The sequence below is a fragment of the Eurosta solidaginis genome, chromosome 5 (assembly GCF_040869045.1).
Source record: "Eurosta solidaginis isolate ZX-2024a chromosome 5, ASM4086904v1, whole genome shotgun sequence".
Classification (NCBI taxonomy): domain Eukaryota; kingdom Metazoa; phylum Arthropoda; class Insecta; order Diptera; family Tephritidae; genus Eurosta; species Eurosta solidaginis.
In genome coordinates, this window is record NC_090323.1 from 247231039 (window position 1) to 247244821 (window position 13783).

At 36.6% G+C, this 13783-nt stretch overlaps 1 protein-coding gene across 1 annotated transcript in view; it reads left to right on the forward strand.

The window, feature by feature from the left end:
- The first annotated feature begins 1703 nt into the window (after positions 1–1703).
- LOC137253109 (uncharacterized) overlaps positions 1704–13783 on the forward strand; it is a 486773-nt gene continuing 474693 nt past the window's right edge. Inside the window, exon 1 of the mRNA XM_067789489.1 lies at positions 1704–2122. The gene's annotated coding sequence lies outside the window, so the exon portion shown is untranslated. The remainder of the gene's footprint in view (positions 2123–13783) is intronic.

Consider the following 13783-nt stretch of genomic DNA (forward strand, 5'->3'; position numbering starts at 1 on the left):
ATATGGCACGAGTTTGCCAATCAAAAACATTATGCAGGAAATTCCTTCTTACCGCCACCATTGGTTGACTACTATGCATTAAATCTTCTAACCGAACTGAGCTGCTCCTCTTGCAGTAACATTCTCTCCGAGGAGGGATTACAAGCACAATTTAATGATGTGGTATAAAGTACATTAATTGTGAAGATATACCAAAATACAAGAAATCCCGGACCGAGGACGTTCCTAATTTAGAAGGGGAGGAGTTAAGTCACAATGACCACCCATGTAGTTCGATCTGCTTTCTGATGCACTCTATAGCATCACGAGTACAATACATAACGTCATCACCTTGATTTGCAGTGTAGGAGTAGGTGATGCACTCTTTAACATCACGAGTAGAACACTTCGCGACATCAACATCACTTGCAATGTAAGAATAAGTGATGCACAATTTAACATCACTAGTACAATACTTAACGGCATAGCCATCTCTTGCAATGTAAGAGTGGGTTATTGCTGGGAGAGATATCTGTTTGTATGATAACGGCCATTTCTTATTGGAATTCTTTCTCATTATGATAATAATGTTCACCGAATAGAGTATAATGTTTGCGGTGAACAACGTTGACTTCTGGGAGAGTATAATGCATGGTAGAATAGAGTAAGATAGCGGTAACCTCAGTATTTTTGTATAATGTTTGTTTCATAGCGAAAACCAGTTTCTTGTTACAGCAGAGAGCAAGTAAGCGGTAGGCCAATTCTATTGGAATTCTTTCTGATCAGATTTTGGTTGCAATTTGAATGCGAAGGTCGTGCGCTACGATATATGTAGTATTAGCATCAGTAGACCCTGTTTGAATTAATAAATAAAACTATTTAAAAAATTAAATAAAATATTTTAATTTATACAAATATGAATTGGTGAGCGTTAGTCTCGCTAAAACTCAAAAACGGCTTGACCGCTTTGGATAGTTTTTTGGTTAAAGAAGGCTTAAACAATTCTTTTGTATAGAAAAGTAGGCGGTGCCACGCCTCCTATTAGGGACATTTTTAATTCGCCTTATTTCCGCAATTATTTTAAGAAGGTATCCAAAAATTAATTAACATGTTTTATATATGGGTGGTGGTGCGGTGGGAGTGAGAGTTGGAGTGGGAGTAGAAATGGCGATTGTGTGGAAAGAGAGTGGGAGTAGAGTGGAACAGCGAGTGGAAGTAAGATTGAGAGTGGGAGTGGGAGGGAGATGGAGATAAATGAAATAAGGGATGTACAATAATAAGAAGAACAAGTAAGGAAGGCTAAGTTCGGGTGTAGCGGTAACCTCAGTATTTTTGTATAATGTTTGTTTCATAGCGAAAACCAGTTTCTTGTTACAGCAGAGAGCAAGTAAGCGGTAGGCCAATTCTTATTGGAATTCTTTCTGATCAGATTTTGGTTGCAATTTGAATGCGAAGGTCGTGCGCTACGATATATGTAGTATTAGCATCAGTAGACCCTGTTTGAATTAATAAATAAAACTATTTAAAAAATTAAATAAAATATTTTAATTGGCGCCCAACGTGGGCTCGAGAAGTTTTAAAACTTTGAAATTGATACTCATGGTGGAAAAAAGCTGTCCACAAATAATTAATTGGACTGATTGCAACAAATTCTAAAAGAAGATATTAACTTTCGACCTTTGGTGACATTGGAAGAAATTACTCCAAAAAATGATCAACCAACTGTGTTTAGGAAGTCACCACGTATATTAAATTGAATATTGAAGCAAAAACAAAATTGAAACAACGGAAAATTATTGCATTTGTGCTACTGCAATCTATAGTATTGGAGGAAAAAATTTACTTAAATTGAGCAACCTTGGTTAACGTTTCAAGGGTATACCAACTACAGCTATATAGCAGCGGTTCTTGAGAAGCCGCATTAAAATAACAATAAGGTTAAAACACCGGAGCTTTATGTTATTACATCTTTGTGTTATGGCAATTTACATATAACGGTGAAGTACAGTAAACTAAGCCGAAATTAAATGAGACTACCTTGGATGACATCTGAAGGGCAAACTAATTACGGCTACCTAGCAACGGTTCTTGAGAAACCACGTTTATATTGACTACCATATTAATCATATCAAAATAACAGCATGTAAGTGATATGCTCAGTATTTTTTAAGAAACATTTAAATAGTTAGAAAAATCATAACTCTATTTCAATACGTTATTGAATTTTTTCCTGATTTTTCTTTTTTAAACATTTTCTAAATTTTTTCCCATTAAACTAATACGTATTCGCTTATGTAACAAACCTTTAAAACTGAGTTTTGTACTTGAAGTTTATGTGCGACTCTGAACTAGCCCACCTTTTTGACAAATTAGTTTTAAAAGACAAAAACGAAATTAGTATGGACACTACCGAGCTGACGGCTATTGTTACGGCAGCGGTATCAGCTGCACTAAAATCACAGAAAGAAGATTTTGATAAAAAATTATACGACTTGACTAAGAAGTTTGCTACTACGCTGACCGAAAACGTAGAACCCTTTGAAGAGGTGACAATTGTAGGAAATGTCCATTGCGACGAAACACTTGACCTTGTCAAATCGTTGCCCGAGTTTGACGGCAAACAAGAGCATTTCATGGAGGCAAGCGGCGCACATAGCCTGCAAACTATATGAGAGGTATGACGGAAGTGCAAAGCACTATCAAGCGGTCGCAATAATTAGGAACAAAATTATGGGCTCTGCAGACACAGCCCTAGCTTCCTTTAATACTGTATTAAATTTCAAAGCCATAATAGCTAGGATAGACTTTACCTATTCTGATAAAAGACCCGTTTATCTTATCGAACAAGAACTTAGTACTTTAAGGCAAGGGAGTCTGACGATTTTAAAATTCCATGACGAAGTGGAGAGAAAGCTCACTCTGCTTACCAATAAAACAATAATGACCTACGAAAGCCCCCTAGCGAATTCAATAAATGAAAAATACAGAACGGATGCGTTACGCGTTTTCATTTCTGGATTGAGAAAACCTCTTTGTGACATATTATTTTCTTCACGGCCAACTGACTTACCGTCTGCTTTGGCACTTGCTCAGGAGCTAGACGCGAATCACGAACGCTACACGTTCGCGACACATTTTGCAAAGCGTTTTGATGACAATAACAAAGGCCAACTTGCTGAACGAAGACCTCTTGAAAATAACACTTATCAGCTAGAATATTTAAACAACCTTAAAAATCCCCATTACCAAAATAATTACTATAGACAGCAAAAACATAGTTCTATTCACAACAATAGACAGGAGAGAACCGAACCTATGGATGTAGATCCGTCAACGTCTCGCTTCCGTCGCTCATCGAATTATGAGCTCAAAAATCCACCGAACCAGACCCTAGAGCATACTAAACCAAACAATTTCCAGAGTTCTAAACAAAGACAATTTCCACAAAATCCTGGTAATCAAATACCGCAAGCTAAGCGCCGGTCCGATTTCGATAGGAGTACTGGGCCTAAAATTCAAAGAATAAATCACATTACACAAGATAATGCTGATAAAGTTTCGTACGATGAAAAAGTAGAAAACGAAATTGAGGATATTGCGGAAGAGATAAATTTTTTAGGGAAAGGACCCTGCTCCCTTGGGTTAGCAGAACAATAGGGACCGAGCAGAAAGTTATAAAAATGTTAATAGATACTGGGGCTTCAAAAAGTTATATAAGGCCCTTTAAAGAGCTAAAGGGAATTGCGCCATTAGCTAAACCGTTTTTAGTTAAGTCAGTACATGGCGAGACTAAAGTAAGTAAAAAGTGTAAAATAAACTTATTCGGTATAAATACTGATTTTGTTATATTACCAATTCTGAACAATTTTGATGCTATAATCGGGCTTGACCTGCTTACGCAGGTTAATGCCATAGTCGACCTGAAGAAAGGTGAAATTACTCACGACTTTGGAAAAGAAAGGTTATTATTTACTAAATGTGAAAACATACATATTTTACAAGTTCAACATGATAATGTACCGCTCGCAGTGAAAACCGAGTTTTTAAAAATGATTAGGAAACGATCAAACGCGTTTGCTGATCCAAACGAGTCTTTACCATATAATACGAACGTAGTCGCAACTATTCGTACAAAACATGAAGAGCCCATTTATTCTAGGTTTTACCCATACCCATTAGGTGTTGCGGATTTTGTGAAAAATGAAATAAAAGAACTTCTACATAATGTCATTATTAGACCTTCCAGATCCCCATACAATAATCCAATTTGGGTCGTATACAAAAAAGGGTTTGACGAGTTAGGCAACAGGAAGAAACGCTTGGTTGTAGATTTTCGAAAGTTAAATGAAGTTACCATTGACGACAAATATCCAATACCAAATGTAATGTCGATATTGTCTAACATGGGTCAGTCACAATATTTTTCAACGATTGATTTAAAATCGGGTTTCCACCAAATCGAACTTGCAGAACGAGATAGAGAGAAAGCGGCTTTTTCTGTAAGCAACGGAAAATATGAATTTTGCAGACTACCGTTCGGCCTAAAAAACGCTCCTAGCATATTCCAGAGGGCTATAGACGATGTGCTAAGGGAGCAAATAGGTAAAATCTACTATGTTTACGTAGACGATGTTATAATATTTTCAAAAACGAAAGAACAACACATTGAAGACGTGAACTGGGTTCTAAAAAGCTTATATGATGCTAACATGAGGGTATCAGTAGAAAAGTCCCAATTTTTTAAAAATGAAATCGAATATCTGGGGTTTGTTGTATCAAGGGGAGGCATTAAAACATGCCAAGACAAGGTACATACAATGCTAAACTTCCCGGCCTCCGAAAATTTATACAGCTTAAGATCATTCTTAGGACTGGCAAGCTATTATAGGTGCTTCATTAAAGACTTTGCCAGCATAGCCAAACCTCTGACCGACATCCTAAAAGGTGAAAACGGAAAAATCAGTGCTAATCAGTCAAAAAAAGTAAAAATAACATTAAACTCTTTACAGTTCCAAGCTTTTGATAAATTGAAACGTATTTTGATATCTGAAGATGTAATGCTAGCTTACCCTGATTTTAAAAAACCTTTTGACTTAACAACAGATGCTTCCAACCATGGCCTAGGAGCTATTTTATCTCAGGAAGGAAGACCAATTACTATGATATCTAGAACTTTGAAGGGTAATGAACTTAATTTTGCAACAAACGAAAGGGAACTTCTAGCTATTGTATGGGCATTAAAAAACCTTAGAAATTACCTGTATGGTGTAAGCCACTTAAACATTTTTACCGACCACCAACCATTAACGTTTGCAGTTTCAGATAGAAATCCAAATGCGAACATAAGCGTTGGAAGGCGTTTGTCGATGAGCACAATGCGAAACTGCATTATAAACCAGGAAAAGAAAATAATGTTGCTGATGCTTTGTCGCGACAACAGGTTAACATGTTGGAACAAAACTCAAATTCCTACTGTGCAACTATGCATAGCGAACAGTCATTGAGTTATACCATTCCGACGGTTGAAAAACCTGTAAATTGCTTCAAAAATCAGATTATTATTGAAGAGTCTGACAATCCATCTATACGGACTTTCATTATATTTGGAAACAGAACAAGACATGTAATTCAATTTCGTGACAAAAACACTCTCTTAGGTACTATTCAAGACCTTGTCAATACCAACGTAGTGAACGCAATTCATTGCAGCTTGCCTATTCTAGCCTACATCCAACATGATATAGTAAAATTATTCCCAAATACCAAGTTTAAATATGCCAGGAAATTTGTGACCGATATTTTTGACCCAAATGACCAACTTGAAATCATAGTAACAGAACATAACCGGGCTCACCGCGCCGCACAGGAAAACGTAAAACAAATTTTGAATGATTACTTTTTTCCAAAACTGGAAAAGCGAGCAAAAGAAGCGGTCGGAAACTGCAAAATCTGTTCAAGATCGAAATATAATAGACGTCATCAAAAGCATATAATAGCAAAAACACCAATCCCAGCAATTTTAGAAGAAATCCTTCACGTTGATATTTTTTCCACAGATTCAAAATATTTTCTAACTTGTTTGGACAAGTTTTCCAAATTTGCGGTTGTGCAAACTATACCATCCAGAGCAATTGTTGACATTAAGCCCCAACTCATACAACTTTTGAACATATTTCCTAACGCTAAGGTTCTTCATTGCGATAATGAGAAGTCTTTAAATTCGAATACCGTAAGATACCTTCTTGCCAACAGTTTCGGTATTGAAGTTGCTAATGCTCCACCTCTCCACAGCACATCTAATGGGCAAGTGGAGCGGTTTCACAGTACATTGATAGAGATTGCCAGATGCATGAAATTGGAAAGGGCTATTGACGACACACAGGATTTAATTTTATTGTCGACCATCGAATACAATAAAACAATTCATTCGGTAACTAACAAAAGGCCAATAGACATATTTCAACCTACGGCCGACGACACAAATATAAGCAAGGAAGTATCGGCACGTTTAAGACACGCACAGCAAATAGATCTAGAAACCCACAACAAGGGTAGGGTAGAACGCTCATTTAAAGCGGGCGACAAAGTTATGGTAAAGAGAAATACCAGACTTGGCAACAAATTAACCCCCCTTTACGAAGAACAGACAATAGAAAAAGATTTGGGAACTACGGTTCTTATTAAAGGGAGGGTGGTCCATAAAGACAATTTGAAATAGGTCTGAATTGTATCCGAATTACAATCATATTTGATTTAACATAAATGTAAACATAGTCGAGAAAAACTCATTCTAATGACGAATAAATTAGTTTTTTTTTGTTATTTGAATTATAAATATGTAAAGGAAACAACACTAACATTTCAAAAGCTCACGCGTATACAAAATAATTTTTGAAAATTTTAATTAGTAAACTGTGGGTTTTCAAAAAATTCAATCAAAAAAAAAATATTTAAAAATAAATTATCTATCAAAGCATTTATTGAAAAACAACTTGTTCAGGAATAAATTCATTTTTAACAATTTTGTTACAACAAAATTTCATTCGAATTATTATCTAAATCAAAACGTATTGGAATAATGTCCAACTATAAATTTAAGAAAATAAGTAAAATGATGCTTCATAATTTGAGTTAATCCGGCATGAGTCCGTAGCAAAGATTTCGAATGACCGTAAACTGAGCATTTCACGAAGTTTAACTTTTATAAATACATATAAGATTTTGTACTCAACAATTCAGTTTTGAAAGATATATGTATGTAACGTAAGCAATATTTATGTATGTAATCTAGTATGTAAGAAAAATAGTACGAAACCTTTACCGCTTACTGCTAAGGAAACAGCTAAAGGTAATATGGCACGAGTTTGCCAATCAAAAACATTATGCAGGAAATTCCTTCTTACCGCCACCATTGGTTGACTACTATGCATTAAATCTTCTAACCGAACTGAGCTGCTCCTCTTGCAGTAACATTCTCTCCGAGGAGGGATTACAAGCACAATTTAATGATGTGGTATAAAGTACATTAATTGTGAAGATATACCAAAATACAAGAAATCCCGGACCGAGGACGTTCCTAATTTAGAAGGGGAGGAGTTAAGTCACAATGACCACCCATGTAGTTCGATCTGCTTTCTGATGCACTCTATAGCATCACGAGTACAATACATAACGTCATCACCTTGATTTGCAGTGTAGGAGTAGGTGATGCACTCTTTAACATCACGAGTAGAACACTTCGCGACATCAACATCACTTGCAATGTAAGAATAAGTGATGCACAATTTAACATCACTAGTACAATACTTAACGGCATAGCCATCTCTTGCAATGTAAGAGTGGGTTATTGCTGGGAGAGATATCTGTTTGTATGATAACGGCCATTTCTTATTGGAATTCTTTCTCATTATGATAATAATGTTCACCGAATAGAGTATAATGTTTGCGGTGAACAACGTTGACTTCTGGGAGAGTATAATGCATGGTAGAATAGAGTAAGCTAGCGGTAACCTCAGTATTTTTGTATAATGTTTGTTTCATAGCGAAAACCAGTTTCTTGTTACAGCAGAGAGCAAGTAAGCGGTAGGCCAATTCTATTGGAATTCTTTCTGATCAGATTTTGGTTGCAATTTGAATGCGAAGGTCGTGCGCTACGATATATGTAGTATTAGCATCAGTAGACCCTGTTTGAATTAATAAATAAAACTATTTAAAAAATTAAATAAAATATTTTAATTTATACAAATATGAATTGGTGAGCGTTAGTCTCGCTAAAACTCAAAAACGGCTTGACCGCTTTGGATAGTTTTTTGGTTAAAGAAGGCTTAAACAATTCTTTTGTATAGAAAAGTAGGCGGTGCCACGCCTCCTATTAGGGACATTTTTAATTCGCCTTATTTCCGCAATTATTTTAAGAAGGTATCCAAAAATTAATTAACATGTTTTATATATGGGTGGTGGTGCGGTGGGAGTGAGAGTTGGAGTGGGAGTAGAAATGGCGATTGTGTGGAAAGAGAGTGGGAGTAGAGTGGAACAGCGAGTGGAAGTAAGATTGAGAGTGGGAGTGGGAGGGAGATGGAGATAAATGAAATAAGGGATGTACAATAATAAGAAGAACAAGTAAGGAAGGCTAAGTTCGGGTGTAACCGAACATTACATACTCAGCTGCCAAATTACAAATGCAAAACTTAAATTACCTTCTTTTAAGAGTGGGCGGTGCCACGCGCATTCTGCGTCATAAGGTCAATCCACATACCAGGTTTCATCGTTTATCCGTCTTTGGTAATGAATTGTCGCACTTTTTCGATTTTTCGAAATTTTCGATATCTGATTTCGTTCATTTTAAATAGATGAGATGAGTGCGCAGGAACTTACATACCAAATATCATTAAGATACCTCAAAATTTACTCAAGTTATCGTGTTCACGGACAGACGGACGGACGAACGGACGGTTATGGTGAAATGAATTTCTCTTTTTTCGCCCAGAACATATTGATATATCGATTAGTTTATGCAGTTACCGTTATGCAAACAAAATTAATATACTCTGTGAGCTCTGCTCAGCTGAGTATAAAAATTGCGGATACAGAAGATGGAAATGCTATAGAGAGAGAAGCGGGGAAGCAAGGCTCACTTTTTAAATGTAGGCTAACCAATTTTCGCGCAGGAAACAGTCTATCGGGTGCACTAGTTCATAAATTAAGATGTTTTACTAACAAAAAAAAAAATTTAAATATTATACCTATAAATATGAGCTTGAGTGGTGCAAAAAGAAAATACATTAATGAACATATGACATTTGTGGGACTACGTATATTCACACGAGGTGTGGCAATTAAGTACTGGGAGTTTAATTATATTTTAAAAACTCCCAACACTTTTTTATTAGTCATCATCTGCCTAAGAGGGCCCTTCTTTGAGTTAGAGTTCAAAGTTGATGTAGATGGCACATTTGCTTTGTGTTTTATGCGTATTTTTGCAACTGACTTTTATAGTAACGTAGTGAAAATGTGTGACGTACATTGCAAGCAACGTTTTGTGGTTCAATTCAAGCGACGGCAGAGACTGGATCTGTCGGATAGTCACTGGACATAATATTTAGATACTTGAGTATGGCCCTGTAAGCGTAAACAAAGTCAACAGTGGGGATCAGTCATCGGAAGCGAGGATGTCAAAGTTATATCTGAAGGCGATGTTGATTTCTTATTTCGATATCCATGGCATCATGTGTGCACGTGCTTTTCGTGTGCGATCCGAAATCGCCAAGCATAGCTGGATCTTGCATTACGACAATGCTTCGGCCCATTTCTCCTGTGTTGTGCAAGAGTTTTTCGCAAAAAAGGTATCCAAACGTTGCCTCACCCACCGTACAGTCCCAATATTGCTCCAAGCGACTATTTTCTAATCCCCAAGATGAAGTCGCACCTCAAGGGAACTCATCATTGGGGCGCACAGGAGGTCAAGAAGCTGTAGCCGTGGCGCTCAGTGGGCTAACTTCGGACGACTACCAAAGGTGTTTCCAATCAGGGAAGAGACGTTGGAATCGTTGTCTAGAGTTAGAAAGTGACTATTGTGAATGTCGATTGTACCTCATGTGTAAATAAATGTAGGTATGTAAAAGTACCTATGCTCATACATAAGGGTGTCTTACCGAACAAAAGATTTCCTCATTCCATAGGAATTATGACATTTTTTATCTGAAAACATGTCCCTGAAGAATCATATATTTATAGCGTTTTTAAAATACCCCGAACATGAAATTGTTTAAGAAATTGCAAAATCGAACAGAATACTGCAGCACTTAATAATATAAGTTTTTATAAAACCCGGAGCTCTCAAACAACTACATGCGTTCTCCCCTATTTTTGGTTTTCAAAAATGAGTGAGGGTATCTTATTATTTCTAGACCAAATTGTCACGAATAGGTATTTCAAAGGAATACCAACTTGTATACTTTTAGGTATTCAGGACACAAACTATTGAGCAAATTCTAAGCCCGGGTAGCTCTGGAACGTAGTTTTACCAAATGGATCAAAAATCGAAAGTTTTGCAACGGGCTTTGTCGTTCTTGTCATCAATTCGTAATACTGAGCTTGTTTGGAAGAGAGGCGAAACCCCCTGAAATGGTCTTATGTACTACATACAGTTGTGAGCACGTAACTAGCAGCAAAGATCATTAATTAATACATTTTGGATTTTTTCCTGTGTTAATTTTAGAAAAAATGATTGTATAACAAAAACTTGAGAAACCAATTTCAAAATCATTTTCGAAAAAATTAGAAATTTGTTTTCTATAAAGGACAACAATTTCAAGGACACAAACAAAGTCACCTAAAATTAAAAATACCCTTATGTACATACATACATATATGCACGTGGTTTTTTATTGGACTTTCGAGCAACAATTGCTTGTGGCTATCGTAATGAATAAGCACTTGTAAAGTGTTAGCGTTACAAGTTTTGAGCTCCACTTATCAGTTTCGTGATAGGTATGCATCGTCCCCCTTTTCTTTCACTGCGATAGGCCCAATGGAGAAGCGTTACTTAATAATTGTTGAAATTATTTGATTTTTGTTTTTATATAGTACTTGACACATACATATGCTTGTATTCCACATCGAGAACAGACGTTTTTTCGATGTTCCACAATTAGGTCCAGCCGTGAACATACAATTTATATTTGAAACTCAAATTTATACGTTTATAAAGTAGAAGCACATACACACTTGGAGGGCCGGATTAACCCTCAACGGGGCCCTAGGCAACCACAATAACGGGGCCCTTTTTCACGCCCGTTCCCTTCTTTTTTCGATTAAAACATACAAACTTATATCTTTCATAAAAGCAGCTTTGATTCTTTTTAATTGCGAGAAGGATTGTTCAGTAGAACAATTTGTGATCATTAATGTTAAAAAAATCAGAAGAGCTATCAGTGTATCTGGATTTCACGTAACTTTGGAATTGTTTCATTTCAATGAAAAACTCTTCCAAACCTCTAGAATAAAAAATAACTAAGTTATTTATAGCTTCGTGGAGGTCTTCATCATTTAGAGAAAAGTTGATGAGAAATGCAAATCTCTCTGAAAATTCCATATACTTTCACTGTGAAGATTGTCGATGTTTTCAAGGAAACCTTTTGTCCTAAAATCAGCGCGAGGCGAAAATTCTACTTCTGGAGCATTTCCGTCATTAGGTTTTTTTACGACGAGTTTGTTTTACGATTTCTGTATAACCTACACCAGGTAATAATTGTTTAGTTTTTTCCTCGAAATCTGTTTAAGCGACTTAAACTATGAACATTTTTCGTTCGTTTGTTTCAGTAGCCATTGAGTGTGCTTGTAATTCTCAACTGGTTAGTGAAATATTCTAAAGACATAGTTTGAGTTTTTTAATTAAAATGGAGGTTCTTCGGATGGTGTTCCAATGCATCAGAGCCCAGTGCTCGCCTCCATATCACACTTTGAAGGGGTTCTTCAAATAGAAGATGAGGTGGCTCATTAGAGCGAAACCTCAGAGTGCCCAACTCTCGCCCCAAATTAAATAAATAGAGGTTTTTCTTGTAGAAAATGGGGTGCCAATACCTCAGAGCCGTCCCGTGCTCGCCTCCATATCACATTTTAAAGGGTTCTTCAAATAGAGGATGAGGTGGCTCAGTAGAGCGAAGCCTCAGAGCCCCCCAGTGCTCGCCCCCAAATTAAATAAATAAAGGTGTACTGATGCTATGCATCCTCCCATGACTTAAACACACCAATAACACTAAAACTACCCAACTCAATAAATGGAATACATTAAATCAAAAACCCCATAAACTCAATACAGTCCATTAATAATAATAATTTATAAATTTAAAAAAAGGAATGCTTGGTGGGAGTTGAACCCGCAACCCCGGGCGTTTGGTCGGGTACGTCAGCCACTGTGCCACGACTCATACGCTTACAAGCACATAAAATTACTCATTTATAACTCTTATTAAACTGCTCGCCCTCAATTGCCCAAAGCTTAGACAAAATCATTGAACTTTTCACGGAATGAAACTAAACTCTCTTCTAAGGATCCGTACAAAAAAGCACACGTTTGTAAATCTGCTTTTTCACTTTGCAATGACTTACTCACTGAACACTTAGCAGTCAAAATAGAGTTGAAGGCTTCTACACCCTCTGTTCCAAAAATAACTGAAATTTTTTAAAATAAAAACAACCAGTGTACATTTTGAGATAATTCTTTTTTTTATTCAATATACTCTCCTTTCACTTCGATACACTTCTTTGCACGCTATTACAATTTGTCAAATGAGTCCGAAATGTGCTTTTTAGGAACCTTGTCTAGTTCGTCGGTCGTCGTTTTTGAATGCGGTCAATTGAGTTTTATTTATTTGAGTAAAAATTATTTTCAGTTCTGATTATATTTTTCTTTCACTCTCTAGAATTTTATGTTTGTAAGAAAATTTTAGAAGTATTTTTAATTTTTCGGGGGCCCCCTAAAATCGGGGGCCCAAGGCAAATGCTTATTCTACCTACTTGTTAATCAGGCCCTGCACACATGTTTATATATGGGAGTTTCCACCAAATCAGACCCCTCTGAGCTAATGAACAAATTTCATCTGGCACTATCCTACTCCATTATAATTTTAAAATTTTTTGCATTTGGACATTGTGACGAAGACGTAAACTCAGCTCAAAGTTGAAAATGAGATAATTTGAAAAATTTTGCAAGATTTTTTATGAAGTTACATAAAAAACAAAAAAAAAATAAATAAAAAAAAAGCACAAAAAAAGGTTACACTGGTGGTGTCGCGATCGTAACAGGAAAACAGGAAAAATTTCATACACTACCAAGGGAAACACGAGTCACCCTGACCCAACTTCGATCTGAATACTGTAACAGGTTAAACTCTTACTTGTCCAGAATCCACCCCCGACATACGTAATGTATGTCCTGCGTGCGATGTGTCCCCACATAACACCAACCATCGTTTCATTTGTAATGTGGAACCAACGCCTCTAACACCCATCTCCCTATGGTCCGCCCCTGTTGAAACAGCCAGTTTCCTTGGACTCCCGTTAGAAGATCTTGATGACAATTTGTGAGTGGCCGTGCCCATTGAGTAGGGCAAAGCACTATTAATACAACAACAATAGGAAAATTTTCAAGGCCGACGACAGAGTGAAAGCGCTGCTATAATACAAAAAATGTATTTTGTTTTTAATGAAGCGGGAAATAGGGCAGATTCAACTATGCCAAGTCCTTGGCCTTAAGTGGTACTTATCATTTTTCTATGTAAGACCTCGTTACCGAGATATTGAC